The 10,555-nt window shown below is 40.0% G+C and overlaps 1 long non-coding RNA gene across 1 annotated transcript; it reads right to left on the reverse strand.

Moving 5' to 3' along the window:
* Positions 1-235: 235 nt before the first annotated feature.
* Positions 236-9,948, reverse strand: LOC125945229 (uncharacterized). The gene is made up of 2 exons (XR_007466718.1): positions 9,565-9,948; positions 236-433 (listed from the first exon to the last, which is right to left on the reverse strand). It is a non-coding gene; the product is annotated as an uncharacterized LOC125945229 (long non-coding RNA).
* Between the last annotated feature and the right edge of the window lie 607 nt (positions 9,949-10,555).

Raw genomic sequence — 10,555 nt, forward strand, 5'->3', positions numbered from 1 at the left:
GTTGTTAAAACTTGCTGTTAAGCACTCACTCAAAGCACCTAAATAAACTTTTCCATGCCTTATTTACATACTATCCCTACAAACACTGTTGAGCATGCAAAAAATTCAATTAAATAATTAGTAATGTGAAAGCTCATTCGTTTTATTAGACATCTAGAGGAAAAGTTAAAAATTATGTGTGCTGTGGAGAAAACATGTAAACATGCACAACTTAAGCATTTCATGATTCAGCTACTAGGAATTTATGGCTTTTTATTATCATTTTGCTGCAGGCTAAGGTAACCAATAAAAACTAAGGATTTGACAGCATACTTTGCCACATTGAAATTCATATCGCCCTGTTGTTTGGATGCTTCAGGCCACAAGTAGCTGCTCTAGGTACTTTAATGCTTCCTCCAAAAAGTGAACCTGTATGGCTTGAAGTGCTTTTTCTCTGCGCCAAGAAAGAAATACGAACAGGCTCATAAATATTCATGCGAAAGCTATTGAACACTTCTTTCTCTAGGGTTTCAGAATTGGTAAAGCACACTAAACATACATGTAGAGCAAGAAGTTATCCGCTGACTGCACCACTTAACATCCTACCATGCTGTGGTGAAGCTATACAGTTGACCCATCCCTTTTTTCTAGCGCCTAACTGCAAGTAGCTCACATCAATAAATAGGTCATCTGCAGAGTGTCCCAGAATTGTGTATTGAGAATTCTTTGCATGTGCTAATGTTTCTCCAGATATTCAGCTTCAGTAAATTAAGAAAACTAGGCTAGAACATAGCACTGCTAACTGTCTAAGTATGCAATAGGTTGTGATGATTGTGACATCTCGACACCTGCAAGCACGTGCGACCTTGCACACTCTCGTTTATCAAAGTGACGTTCCTATACCTCGTACCTCTCACAAGCTTGCGATTTCGTGCAAACTGTGACACACCCGTGTACACTCAACCCAGTTCTAAAGTGGGTGAAGTCTGCCCATAATGCTATAAAGCAGTGTGTGACTGTTGGTGGAATCGAATCTGTCTTCCAGCACAGTGGCCCAATGTTCTAACCATTAATCCACAATTGCACGCGTACTTCTCTCATGCCAAAGTCACTCTTGGACAGTGGCGTACCAATTATTTCTTGAGTGGAGGGTGAAGGGTGGGGGGGGGGGGGGGCAAACTGCAAATGATCTCGCAACTCTCTGTCTCTCTCTCTGTCATTATATATTTATATTTGGAATTACTATTACAATAAGTGAAAAAGCCTGGAAATGTATCTGTCAGTTATTTTTAGATTCACCAGACATAGATATATCTATAAATCATACATGGTGAACCATGGCCAGCTTGAAATATTATTTAAATTTCGATTTATTTCTTGCAACTATATAAAGTCTCAAGATGATGCAGGTACAAAAGGCAATGAGCGTCCAGAGGTTCCTGATCCCACCCAGTAGCACCGCAGGGCACGTAAAGAAAATCCCCATTTGTTACAGACAATTTTACTAATTAAACAAGAAATTGTACTTGCTGTTTAGGTCTATAGCACAAATGTATCGCTAGTTAAGGTAGTAGTATTATCGAGGTTATACACAATGAAGTACAATCAACATGAATGACTCTCAATATTCACACAAGAAAGGACAGCAGATGTGTGCGACCTTGGAGAATTACAACCAAATTTCCAGCAAAGCTGTTTCTTTCGAACAGTTGAAATGAAAATTTCAGTTTCCTGTAATTATATCACACTGTTAAAAAGTTGCCTGTATATGACGTTTCTGTTGGAAATCTGGCTTGCATGTAATGCTTTGGAGTACTTCTTTTTGGAAATTTAAAAAACCATTAATTCACTTAACACATTACTTTGTCATAACGTTTATCATAGTGTACTACCTCCCTACTCATCCCCCCCCCCCCTGCCCTCTCAAATTTCTGTAGATTTGATATCGGTTGAGTTCACAGTCCTCCCAGGTCAACGGGATAAATTCTGCTTTGTTCGTAAAACACCTTCAGAAAGCTCCAGATCACTTGCTTGCGTATTTTACTGCAACTATCATAATTAGTCCCCTGTCTGAAGTTTACTGACATAATGCCCATACTGCGCTCTTTATTTTCTCCAAATATAAACAATGTGTTTTGTTTAGTTCACCGAGGACATCGCTGAAACCAACTAGGAACGTTTTAGGATGCATAAAAAATAGTGCGGAAAAATGATGGCTCAGTAATTATTTGCAACGCTTGTAACTAGACCATGAATGTAAAAATTTTGTCGCACATAGTACTTACTTTAACCCCCTCCCCTTTTGACGAAATATAATTTTGTTGTAACCAACAGCTACGTCGGGACATTGGGAAGAACAGCTGAAAGCGGTCATATTATATGCTCTAACGCTTGAATAAGATTTTTTATGAAGACTGTTTGACCCAGCCCCATTTAACTCGCACAGAGAGTTTTCATAGCCTACCACCAATTTTCACTAAATTTGGTCTTGGTGGCGTTTACTGTTCTGTCAGGGCAGTGGGCTCAATTCTGCCCCACTCGTTAGATAGGTTCTAGAGGCTATTGCTACAAGCACTCTAGAGTGCTTGCATACGTAATTCATTGCAACAGTCCCAATTACCCATCTATTGTCAACTTTACCTCCAGATCAAACGTTACCTGGTCTTCAAAGTCACAAAACTGAAAGAAGCTACCTCCTTTAGTTCAATGAGGACACCATGCGAACCCGGTATATCATGCATGAAAAAGTTAAAGGCAAAAAATGAGGGTTAAATAAATATTCGTAACGCTTCTAAATAAGCCAGAAATGTTAAAACTCCGCGAGACATTGTAGTTAAAATGCTGCCTATTCCATAAAAGTATAAAATATCGGAAATGCAGAATTCTCTTGGGGACATTGTGAAACCTAGCATTGTGAAACCTAACAACAGCGTGATATTTCCTAATACTTGCTTACAGACAGTTTTTTAAAGCTGTACTTGATCAACATGCATTTACCATTGCACATAAACTTGGCGTATTATTCCCCCTATGTTCGCACAATTTTACCTCATTTGTAGTTGTAATTATGACAGTGCAGCAGTCTATTATATCAAAAAAGGCGAATTTAACCCACTCATCATACACATTGCCAATATATTGCCTATAACATGCCCCTAATTTTCCCCAGCTATAAACAAGATGGCATGGTTAGCTCACTGAGGACAACGGAGAAACAAACTACGCCCCTCGTATGATGCACAAAAACACATGAAAAATTGAGGGTTTAATAATTATCTGGAACACTTGCATTTAAAGCAAGAAAGGGAAAGTTTCGCTACTCATGGCGCTCAGAATTCTATTTTCACGGAATTTCAAGTCCGTATCTTGTGCAGTTGTTTTAGAAGTCCGGGAAACTATTAGACTAGCGGCACTATGACACCCTGAAACACTTCAACGAGTAACTTTCTACAAAGGCTGTAATGAACCTAAATAGAATGAACATATATCGCTTGTCACTCAGAACAATGCTTCGTACTTCGAATAAATATAAACACCGTGCTGTTAAATGCCGTGTATAACGCGTAAAAAATTGGGGAAAGAGAGTATTCCGTAACTGTTTTTCGAGCACATAAGCAACCTCCGCGGTTCAAGTTTTCGGTACACGTCACCAAAAAGTGGCCATTTCTTCAAAACATCAAATATATGCTGCTCTTGCTCCTGCCAGGAAACAAGTAATAGTGTAGCTCTTATTTACAAAGGACCTGAAAATAAAATCGACAAAATTAGAAGTTGTGCTTCGAAAATTTCCTGCCATAAGGCACACCAAGGATTTCATGCCGCAAGGTACACCAATCGTTGGGGGTGAGTGAGTAAAAAACATTTATTGTGGCTATGTACAAAGAGAACGTTTGGGACCAGCCAGAAGGACCCGCCCCGTACAAATTCTAGGAGGGCTTCCTATTCCAGGACCCCTGTGGCTTTTGCGGCAGCCCGGTCTCGGTCCACCAGGGCACATTGGTCCTGTATGGTCGAGCGGCTGATTATAAATCTTTATCAGGACTTCTCCCCTCGCCCGTGGATTATATATGGCAAGCGGATTGTGTTTTCAAATACGGTTAAGTGGTCCCAAAAAAACTGGGCATGATGCGAGTAGCACAAGCGGAAATTTGTTACGGCTAGAACAGTCCAGCTCCAGGCCTTCACATTGTGAGCGCGTATGGCGAATCCCGTGTTTCGCCCGCTACAGCGCATCACAAGGAAGCACAAAAGACAATCCTCGCTGCCTAAGCAGGGTATACATATAGCAAATAAAAGCATTATCTACATGGCCACTCTATTGCAAAATAAAATTTAGCTTCAGCTGTAGTTTTGTTGAACTTTCCAGCATGCAGCCGAAAGTGCCCACTTTCAAAAGTGTGTGTGTGTGTGGGGGGGGGGGGGGGGGCAAATGGCATACTTCAAACCCCCCACTTTTGACAGTAGGGAGGCAAGTGCCCCCCGGTAGCTATGCCTATACTCTTGGAAACATCTGGCACGTGCAAAACATGCCAGTTCTTTCATTCTTCCCTCTTGACAGCTAGTATTTTGAGATTCTGCGCTAAACTGCACTGTCTTTGCGATCAGGCCACATTTTCTGCTAGATCTTTCAAAGTGGTTGAAGTTCCCCTATAATGCTGTCGCATTCAAAGTAATAAACTAACATCAGCCCAATAAGATTAGTGGGTCCTTGCAGCTGTTATGTGTTAACATGTCATGCTCATAATACGTCATGCTAATGTTCTACCTGTAAGTATGTCATGCTATCTCTTAATGTGTCAAGCACCTAGAAGTGACACTACCATGTTCTTTAGTTCCAGCCTGTCTGCATAACCGTTTACCAGTCATGTATGTTGGCATTATGAGATAAGCTCACTCTACTTGCACACCAATCTTAGCCTGCTCAAGCTTGGTGGAGCAAGGTATTCTTAATTCATCAATGTATTAAAAACTCCTTCATCAAAATGTGTTCGAACTAAATCAGGTGTCACACTTTCACAATGGATAGAAGGGCGCGAGTGGAAGAATGGTAGTAGTGCTGTCACGATGCCACTTTGCCCAAGCGAAGTTTCATTAGAGCTAAAACCTAGCTCAAGCATGCCTAGTGCGTGAATTAATGCAGCTTTCACTGGGAAATACATGACAGGGCACTTTGTGCAAGCAGAATAGACAAAAAAGCTGCCGCATCAGGTTGTAGGAAATGGCGTCACTGCGGGCAGGAGGCAGTGACTTGATACAGAAGAAAATGGTTTAACAAAGGATTACTCGGTTACATGGTGATGGAGCTAGCAAAAACAGTGGCCGAGTGCGCCCGCGTCTAGGGCGAGCTGCCTCGTTGTTCTCCGGTTACGGATACTAAGAGCTGAATACGTTGCACCATCTGGGCCGGTACGCCCCATACTATGGAAGAGCAAAACCTTCAGCAAGGGCATAGAGTTTCCCTACTAAACTGAGTACAGGGACATCACTTACACCACGCATCGGCACAAATTTCAGTGCGAAAACCCAACGCGCGTAAATTCGACGTTACTTTGCGGTGGCAGCACTATGCACTCATTGTTTGCGAGCAGCAATAACTATTCGTCATTACATGATTAGTGCGGATTTTCTGGGACACAGTGCCAAATCCCGCACTAGAAGTGCTGTTTGCAAAACGTGCTACTTGTCCATCCAGGCGCTGAACAGTTATAGCAAGCCGAAAGCAGTCGCAATTGTTCAGATACAAACATTTTACAACTCATCGTAACCTCAATGTAAAACTCACCGTCGAACACATCGTCGTTGAAAAGCATTCGGAAGCGATGCTCACGCTTGAAGTTCAAACGACGCGCACAAGAGACGCGAACTCACGAACGTTACGATATGCTAGTACATAAGTGGATTAGATTGACTTGCAATGCTTGCCCGCATCTCTATCTTACTTGAACAATGTGGTGTTTTACCGCTGTATTTAGTATATTTGATTTGTTTATTACTACGCGCCGGTTCTGCAAGAAGCGGTGTCAAAGCGAAAGTTCTGCGAACGCGCTGCCGACGTTGCATATCCAATGCTCGGTCAGCTACGTACGCGGCGCCGCGCTAACGCCCATCGAACATTACGTTCCCTCTGGGTCAGTCATCGTTCACAGCTCTTCAACACAAATTCCTGCTAAGCGCTTTTCCTGTGAGATAATCACACCAGACTCTTTTGTGAAGCGTAAACGTGAACGTACAGAATGAGTTTACAGAAGCATAATAAAACATCCGAAAAAGCGCCGGCTACGGCTGATGACTGGCGCTGCACGCTTCACAGCATGACTACCATTCATGCTGTAAAGGCTGCCATCAAAAGAAACATGCACAGTATTATTATTGACCCCAAAAAATCACCTATGCCTGCCAAGCTGCGAGTTCAGTATGAAGTTTCATTGCCTCTCTGCACAAAATTAACGCTTTAGTGCATGAAATTCTATCAGACCATGTGATCTTATTACAACTTCATGAAGCTTCACAGCCCTACACGAGCGTTGCGGTAAAGCCCTCGACAGGAGTAAGGCATCATGAAATCATAAGAATGCATGCACAGTGCGCCTGTGCTCAAGGTGAACGTAACCATTTGCTACCGCTCCGCTCAAGTTTAAGTCTCAAAGCGTGAAATTCGGTCATATCGTGCGACATCATTAAAAATTTGTCACACTTCACCGCACTACCTAAGCATTGCGGTAAAGCCCTCGATAGAAGTAACACATCGCGAAATCAAACGAATGCATGCACAGTGCGCTTGTGCTTAAGGTAAATGTAAGCATTTGCTACCGCTCCGCTCAAAGTTAAGTCTCAAAGCGTGAAATTCGGTGATATGGTGCGACATCATTAAAATTTTGTCAAACTTCACCGCACTGCCCAAGCATTACGGTAAAGCCCGCGGCAAAAGTAGGGCTGCATGAAATCACATGAATGCACAGGCAGCGCTCTTGCGCGTGATGTGAAGTGAAAACATTCTCTGCCGCGCTGCACTAATATGCATCTCAATGATTTCATGTACTCACGCGCAACACTGCTGCAGGTGTCGACGGTATCATAGCATCTCCTATAAAATATGTGTATCATCTCTAATGTCTTCGCTCACATTATCAATAAAATACTTGAATCCGGAATTTTCCCTAGCAAACTTAAAATAGTCAGAGTTTGCCCGATTCATAAAGGTGGCGCCGACCATAGTGTAAACAATTTCCGACCTATATCAATACTACCTCTTCTGTCGAGACTTTTGGAAACTGTTCTAAATTCATGGCTGGAGGGTTTCTTAAGGAAATATGGTATTATCAGTACGGCAAAATATGGATTTCAAAAAAATCATGTGAGTATGCGCTTCTAAACATAAAACATGAAATACTGCAAAATATTGAAAAACGTTTATACGCGGTAGGTTTATTTCTGGACCTGCGTAAGGTGTTGACAGTGTAAATCATGTTGTGCTTCTGTCCAAACTTTATGACTACAGTATACGTGGTATGGCATTAGATCTGATGAGGAGTTCCTTAACTGAGGTTTTCTCTTTTATAAGCTCTGTTAAAAGTAGTAAATCCCAGGACACAGATGCTATTCAAATTGGACCTGTAAAGCATGTCCTTGACATCATTTGTCCTGTCCTTACTCACATTTACAACTTGATTCTATCATCTGGTCAATTTCCGAAAGACATGCAAATTGCTCGAGTGCAGCCTGTGTTTAAAAAAGGCGACAAAAACTTGCTGGGCAATTATCGTCCAATTTCGATCCTACCAGTATTTTCAAAAGGCATTGAAAAAATCATTCACGCTAGAATAGTATCATATCTTGACAAAAATAATTTGTTAGGCGATTTCCAACATGGCTTTAGGAAGCATCGTTCCACCGAAACAGCTCTTTTAATTCATAAAGAAACAATTCTACAGGCATTCACCGATAAAATATTACTTATGGGAATATACATAGATTTTTCTAAAGCATTCGATCTTGTAAATCATAAAATTTTACTCGCTAAGCTGCTAGCTTATGGTATCCGTGGTATCGCCTTGGAGCTCTTTGAATATTATTTACCGCATCAAGCACAATATGTCGAGTTGGAAAGAGAAAAGTCCAGTCTTCGGGCTGTAAGAGTTGGAGTTCCGCAGGGAAGCATCCTTGGACCACTCCTGTTCATAATGTTTGTAAATGATATGCCAGCAAGTTCAGTACGGGCAAAATTTATTTCTTATGCTGATGATACAGCATTGTTTATTACTGCTACGTCAGAGACTGAACTACAGCTTCAGGGGAACAGAGCGTTAAGAGAATTTAAAGATTGGGCTGATGCAAACTGTCTGCGAATAAATGCCAGCAAGACAAAAGTTGTTGTCTATATGCAAAGAGGCAAAAAATTATGAAGTTCAATAAACATGAAAATAGGTACAGATCAATTAGAAATTGTTAACACGGTCTCTGTCTTAGGGGTAACATTCGCTAAAGATTTAAGTTGGAATGATCACGTAGAACATGTAAGTAAAAGCTATCATCTGCTGTAGGGACAATAGGTCGATTGAAATCCTTTCTTCCTGTTAAAATTAAAATTTTACTTTATAATACTTTAGTATTGTCAGTTCTGCAATACTGTAACCTCGTTTGGGGCACTACTAGCAAGGTAAACCTTATGAAATTGCATTTGCTCCAGAAAAGAGCAGTGCGATACATTGCCAATGACCCTCGTTTATTTTATACGACAAATCTGTTCTCAAAATTTGAAATCTTGCCTGCATTCTTTTTATACAACTATCCTTTACTTTTGAGCTACAGGTCATATTTGAAGCCTAATAAATTTATTGTGTTTTTTATGGCCGATTTAAAAGCAAACCGTAGCATCCGTGATACTAGGCATAAAGAGGAATGGCACGTCCGCACACCTCGGACCAATTACAATAAACAATCATTACCACTTACAGTACCCATTCTACTTAATCAACTCGCACAGGAAGACTTTGATCCTTTATGCAATTCCAATAACGAAATAAGACTATTCAGTCAGTTATGCCAAATAGACTAGTATGTCATAAAAGTTTTGTTTACATATTGCAGTCATGAGTGCGTGATAGCACACCTGTACATACGTGTATATAGATCTGTGTGCATTGCTTGTGCATATGGTCTGTATCTGCATGCGTGTATATAGGTGTAAATGCGAAATTCTATGTGTATATAAGTATATATGTCTTTGCGTAATTTTATACTAGATTTTATTTTTGTTGAAAGTGCATTTTGTTTCCAATATTACTTTGTTGGAAGTGTTGCATTTTTCGTGATGTTTCTGCAGTGCTCTGCTGTCAAACGTATAAGGGGGCGGGACCCTCGTCAAGCTGTACCTCAGCTTTTAGTCCTGTCTCCTCTTTTTCAATGTGAAAAGAAATAAAAACCATTCATTCATTCATTCATTCATTCATTATTATCAGTGTGTTTCAATTAATCAGGCGACTTCCTCACTTCTCAAAATACAGACTGGCGTACCACAGGGATCCATACTTGGTCCTGCATTATTTAACCTTTATTCTAATGACCTTCCAAGTATTTCTTCCTCACCTAATATCATAATGTATGCGGATGACCCCAATCGTTTCTTTGCAAATTATTCCCTGCAATGCATAGAAAAAGAAATGAATGATTACTTGAATTTATTATCTGAATGGCTGTACATAAACAAACTTCAATTGAATGTCAACAAAACTAAATATATATCATATTTAAACCAATAAATAAGCCATTGCCTGTTAATATCAATGTTATATTTGAAGCAAAGAGGCTTGAACAAGTAACAACGCAAAAGTTTTTGGGGGTATGGTTTCAGGAGAACTTCGCCTGGGGCAATCATGTCCACAAGCTGAGCAACGATCTTAGTAAAGTAGTAGGCTGTATGTATAAAATTGGTGATATAATACCATTATGGCTAAAGAAAGCAATGTATTATGCCCTTTGTTACTCGAAGCAAACTTATTGTACCTTGATATGGGGAACGACAGCAAAAAGTATGAGAAGTTACTAAACTTGCAAAAATGAGTAGTCCGAATTTTTGAAAACTACCATGGTGAGCTGCGAGACTTACCCACACTGAATATTTTTAACAAACATTTATTGATCCAAGCAAATCAAGTTTTCTATTACATATAAAAAAACACAGACTCCATGTTGTCAGCCTACCCATTTCTCCTCCTCTATACCCATTACACAATAAAATCAGAACACCATTTACGCGTACAAACTATGGACATCAGGATCTGAACTATCAAATACCTAAGCTACTAAACATCATTGAACAAAGAATTGATTTTTGCAGCCCATTTTAAAGAATGTAAAAAAACCTTTCTATTACATTCTCAAATTCATTATAAATAAAATGCTCTTGCACTAACATTTTGTTATGCACTGTATATGTATGTTTCTACCTGCACTGTAATGTGAAAGTACATACCAATAATTTTTCAAGCATAGAATGTATATTCATGTAATAATTGTATAAATTTATCTCGTTGATTTTGTTAATTTTCTACATGTACTCATCTTTTTTTGTGCGGTA

The sequence above is a fragment of the Dermacentor silvarum genome, chromosome 5, assembly GCF_013339745.2.
Source record: "Dermacentor silvarum isolate Dsil-2018 chromosome 5, BIME_Dsil_1.4, whole genome shotgun sequence".
Classification (NCBI taxonomy): domain Eukaryota; kingdom Metazoa; phylum Arthropoda; class Arachnida; order Ixodida; family Ixodidae; genus Dermacentor; species Dermacentor silvarum.